Below are 5,908 nucleotides of genomic sequence, written 5' to 3' on the forward strand. Positions count from 1 at the left end.
GTGTGTGTGTGAATGAATGTAGTGTAAAGCGCTTTGGTCAAGTCTCCTAACTTGAATAAAGGCGCTATATAAGTACATGCCATTTACCATTTACCATCTAGCTGATAAAACAAGCATTATTACAGACTTTATTACCATGACTGCCCCCAATAGGCTCAATAAGTTATTTTAATGAATGCTTTTCATTTTTTTAGTAGCCGTTTTTTTTTATTATTTTTTTTTTATGTACCATAATACAATTTTTTCACTCTTTCAAATCATTCTAATCAGTTATGGATTTAATTTAATCTAACAATACAAGTTTAATTAATTATATTTTATTAGAAAACTGAGCTTATATGATACAGGCACATTTGGTTCATCTTTAAATATGTAAAATAACTTGAAATATGAAAATATATTAATATTTTAACATTTCCCAAAAGCATTATTATTAAAACTAGTGTAAATGTTGAAGTATGGATTGAATTAAAATTCTATAGTTACATTCAATAAACTGGAATATATAATCCAATGAGACTTGCTTGACAAATTAAAGGTAACCCTTGATTTACAACCTTTAAGCAAGTGTTAGGTTGTGAATTAAAAACGTTTGCATTAGTCAGATGTCTTAAATTTTGTACTTTTGTCAGCTGTTGGCCAAAAAAAATCCAGAATAGAAATAAAGGTTTGAAAAAATCAGTCTTTGGGAAATTAATAATAATTTGAAACACTGGGTAAATTCAGTTTTTAAACAAACCTTTTAATAAAAAGATATGTAATAGCATGTGACTGTTTATCATTACAACGTTAATATGCTTGAATAGCTTATTTTCTTTTGAAATACAGTTTTTGAAATGACTAAATGTATTGATCTATCAATATTTACAAAAGAAAATATCAGTGTTTAAAAACAAAAAAAAAAAGTTTTTTTCTTATAATCTGTTCAGTTTCAAATGTCTTCTTTAGTTATTGAATTAGCAAAAATCAAGATGGCAATGAAGCGACCTCCCACTTTACCATAAACAGTTGCATGCAATACCCACAAGGGGGCAGCAGAGTTTAAGAAATGGCTGCTTATACTTACTGCCAGTACTCAGGTGTCAGGCAAATGTCTAAAAAAAATACACTAATTAAATATTTTATTTCATGTCCTATTATAACCTGAAAGTTGTCCTATTTCTACAATATTTTACTTAAATAAGCTTTTCTATCCACCAGCAGTAAAAGTGACCATTAAGAAAGAGGAACACAGTGAGCAATTGTACCTACAAAGAAGAGATACAAGGCAAAACATTGTTGGGACAAATAGTCAGGAATATTTACATTTTCAAATATTTGAGGAAAACTAGCTGCTCTTCATTTCCTCTTTAAATACGCTGCAAATTAAACGCACTTTCACTGCTTGAATGCATCACTATTTGCACATCCATAGTGTCCTTACAGTGAAAGTGCAGCTAATCTGAGCCGCACTGTGAATGGAGAGCTTTTTGCCCATCTGTGCAGACAGAGATGCCCCTGTGCTGTGCATCTTTGCTTGTTTGCTCTACAGTTTGTACATTTAGCCTGAGTGGGGGGGGGTTAAGGGAAAGGCATCAATGATGCATGAGGCTGTTTTGCATCCAGTAGTGCTTTCAAAAGTTATATTTAAATTTCACTTGAATGCATTATACATAGGTAGCCTTGTAAACTACTTTTAGAGTATCACAAGCTACAGGGACAGTTCCAAAACCAGTTTAAATATCCCTAATCCCAATAACACTTAAACTATTTGGTTTTTATTTCTCAGTGGGAAATCTTAAATCTGCAGCTGTTACTCACCAACTTCCATTCTTCTTATCTAGCTTCATTCATACTCTTTAGCATATTAAAATAAATTATAATAAAGCATCCCTCACTAATGAGTATCATTACGGATGGGAAAAAACTGGTGTGCTCCTGGCGAAAGGGAAACAAAGAACCATGCTGGCACAACTGTGGCCGAGATCCAGGAAAAATGTGAAAATATAGCTAATTAGTACTCCAATGCCTGATCTGGTGTGAATAGCATCAGAGGAGCCTGAAACTGTGTGTGGCATTGGTGACAAGCAGCTTTATGAGCTGAATCCTGACACCTCAAATTAGGCATGCAATTAAAAAAAAGGAGTATGAAAAAGTGAAAACTGAGCTTCAGAATATGGTTTATTTTCTCTCTAAAAATCGTAATATTCTGCAAAGAGGATGTCTGTTTTTAAGATATGCAAACAATGTAAGAGCCCATCTTAAAAAGTTAAGGGAATGAAAAAACTGAATGGAGCACAGAGGGAATAAAACACACTCATTCCAAGCTTTTTCAATACACCCCCTCCCCTTTCTCCCTTTCACACGGACATAAACAAATAGGCACAAACACACCTCGAAACAAAGGTGCCATTTTACTCAGGAAGGGTCAGCAGTTCTTCATCAGACAGGGGCTTGTTCTTGGTCCGAGGCTGCTGCCCAATCTCAGACCAGCCTCCCCTGGCTCCAACGACCCCCCACCTAAGCCCCCCAACACCACCACAACCCCTGAGACAAGCTCCCCATTGTTCCTGCACCACTAATAAATGACAGTTCTCCTGTTTAGACAAACTTTAGAAAGTATTCTAAACACACTTGAGCTGAGCTTAAATAGCGCCCTATATGCAAAGATACACAACAGATAGCTTGCATGGAGGTCTATAAACCTCCAATCCGACAGTAATGATGGGAACATTTGTTCTTCTAATACAAACTTTCAACAGGTATATGACATGATGCAATTCTTAATTTGTTTTTGCAAAATAAAATAAAAAAATCATCCTAAAAACTGTTAAATAAAGGTTAGAAAATAGTCTTAAAAACAAAGCTCAGGTGATGTAGCATTCAATAACCTCGTTCAAAGTCAGGAAACCAGACATGATAAGCTCATAAACACAACATTAACACACCACACCACAGCAACTCTATCTGTTTGCCTAAAGCACAATGCAAGGGGGGCTATTTTTCCCTCTTTGAGCCTGTATTAGCATGCCCAAGGGGTGGGGTACCTCACTGTGGCCACTCTGAAGTTTACTACAAGGTTTGAATTACCTGTTCATAAAGTTACAAACACTTAAGGGTAGGGTAAATCCCTGGATCAATTAAGTATTAACTTTTGGTAGAGTATAAGAGGAATGGAATATCATAATTCAAGTAGCAAAACTGTATAATCAGTCAATTCTACTAAAATATGAGACAACAGATTAGTCATATTTCACGAATAAGTGCAGATCAAGAGAAATGTCCACTAAATTGGTTAGCAAATAAAAGCAAGGCTGTTATACATCTGATGTGGTTCACCACAGGTATATCATATCACAGTGCAGAACGCTCGTACAAAGTGAGTGAAGAGAAAGTGAATTCCAGCAATACAATCCTCGACTATACATTCAAACAGAGATGAGTCTACAAATGGACATTTTCATTCCAAAAACAGATGACCATATGAGTCTGAGCGAGCAGGGATCACACCAACAGACACATTCCCGCTCCGCTGTTTAAACCACAGAGGCAGAAGGAGGGAACCAGAGTTGTGAGAAGAAGAGTAAAAAAAAATCTTCTGTTTAGTCAAAGCCTGCTCACTGACACAGTCTGTCTTTGTCTGCCTCCCAGGGTGCCAGATAAAGGAATTCTTGTGTGTCGGGGGGCTATGACCGAGTTTATTTGACACTTCAGCCCCCTTTGTGCAGTGAGTGTCCCACCGTCAATGCTGGCCATGAGAGTCACTTGGCATTAGACAGAGAGTCCCTCTTCAGCAAAGAAAGGGGGTCTTGTTTGGAGAAGATTTTTAATACAAGGGGTGGATGGAGGGTGATAAGTTCTCTTACTCTATGCATGCATACAGTAGGGCTCTTTTTATAAGTTTTAACACTAGGTGGATTTTTTGATTTTCATTTTTCTGATGAAGTGTGAGAGAAGTGAAAGCACACCTGCAGTGTCAGGTAGAGGTGCTGTAGCCAGACATAATGAGAGTCACTTAACAGGAGAGGAGCATCCAGACACAACCAGGTTACTGTAACCTGAATGGAGTCACTGTAAAGGAGGCGGAGGCTCACAGAGACCCACTCTGTGCATGCATTTATTTTTGTTGTAAGCGATCTTTAACAACCTGTAACAGGTTAGAGCTGAGAAGTTAAACAGGTGCATGGCTGCACCGTATTAAGGGTTGAATTTTAAAAATTGTCTATCTGACTACATCAAATGCCTCAATCTGTTATAAATTGATTACATATCTATCCATAACAGCCTCTGTACTTTAGAAAAGGTTAGCCTGAACATCACATACACTATAAATATTAATTCTGGTAGGCGTTACAGCCATTTAATTAACTTATTTATTTATTTTTTATCATCTAAGCATACTAGCTGGTAAATTAGGTTGTAATACTAAAAAAAATAATTGGTTTATTTTGATAAAAAAAATCCCATTTTTTAGGTAGTTTCATGCAATGTCCAACAGAATATAGTAAAGCTGATGTGATATTGCTTGAATTATAAATGAATATTAATTAACGAATAAAAACAGCAATTAAGTTTTCTTTTGGGGGACTTTCTGTGATAGGGTCAGAGTTTAAATTAGCATTTTTCTTTAGCAAAGTTAGCAGCAGTGCTAATGCTGGTATCAAACATAACAGCAATAATACCAATGCAAAATAACAGCACATCTGTGGTTGTTATAAATCATGCCTATATGTAATTTTGATTGTTGAAGTAATAGTTAAAACCTGACCTGTTTCAAAAACACATTATGTCTTAAGCATTTGTATGTTTATTTTGCAAATCATGGGAGAAAACAAGAACAACCAGAATCATTCCCCCTCCCTCCAAAAGAAAATAAATAACAATAAAACAGTTGGATTTTAACTTTTCAGATGTCTTTTTGCTGTTAGATTTATATATATTTTCTATATTTTAATTTTGGAAAAATTAAATTAATGATTAAATTCTAATAGTTTTATCATCCCAAATTTTAATTAGGAATCCCATATTGGAATTTTATCTTAAGGAGCACTTTGGTTGAGAAAAAAAATGTCCAAAAGGGTGTGTTAGGAAGATAAGGATGAAACCTTTGACCAAAACAGACACTCTGGAAATAATAGATTATTCCAAATAGAGATCCATTGAAACAGCTGGTCCATTGTTGACCAAATGAGGTAACAGAGGGGGAAAAACGCACTTTAATAAATAAACATTTTACTGCGAATAAGCAAGAAACTGACTTACATACCTGATTGATGAGGAGAGTCACACTGACCATAACAGTCACTGGACATCCAATTAAGATAAGCTTTCAGTTATACTCCAGTATATTTCCTTATACTTTTTTTCCTCATGGTAAGTCCAAATCCACAAGTATGTATAAGTTGCATATATCCAGAAAAGTAAACATCTTCTTATTGACCACACTAGAGCAATGCGTGTATCCCAAGAGAATGGAGTGTCCAACAGCAGCAGCAAGACAGGAGCAGATCCAACTCATCCTGGGAAACATAAATCCTCTTTTTCATTCAAAACGATCCATAGTTTTGTTGTGTTTTAATCCATCAGCTGGTGCGAACAGATGAAAGCAGAAGTTTTCCACACGTGTCAGCGCTGAAAAGTAACAAGTTTGTTTTAACCCCTCTTTTAAGCTTGTTATATATAGGAATCCTTAACCAGAATGGATCCAGGAGATTATTTCCGATCAGGACTCAAAGATGCTGGATCCTCCAATCGCTCAGTGCGGTGATGTTCTCCGTTGCTGCTCCGCTGTTATGATTCTCCCCCGTGAAGAGCCGCAGCTTCAATGAGCCATAGTTTGAAAGAGCAGAGCGACACACGCTCCCCTCAGCTCACGTAACTGCGCGTTGCATTATGGTAAATGGAGTTAGTTACAAACTGAAAAAAATAC

At 36.1% G+C, this 5,908-nt stretch overlaps 1 long non-coding RNA gene across 1 annotated transcript in view; it reads right to left on the minus strand.

The window, feature by feature from the left end:
- Positions 1 to 5,790, minus strand: part of LOC107083191 — a 61,276-nt gene extending 55,486 nt beyond the window's left edge. Inside the window, exon 1 of the long non-coding RNA XR_001481173.1 lies at positions 5,246 to 5,790. This is a non-coding gene — a long non-coding RNA (uncharacterized LOC107083191). The remainder of the gene's footprint in view (positions 1 to 5,245) is intronic.
- Between the last annotated feature and the right edge of the window lie 118 nt (positions 5,791 to 5,908).

The sequence above is a fragment of the Cyprinodon variegatus genome, unplaced genomic scaffold, assembly GCF_000732505.1.
Source record: "Cyprinodon variegatus isolate N-32 unplaced genomic scaffold, C_variegatus-1.0 Scaffold69, whole genome shotgun sequence".
Lineage (NCBI taxonomy): Eukaryota > Metazoa > Chordata > Actinopteri > Cyprinodontiformes > Cyprinodontidae > Cyprinodon > Cyprinodon variegatus.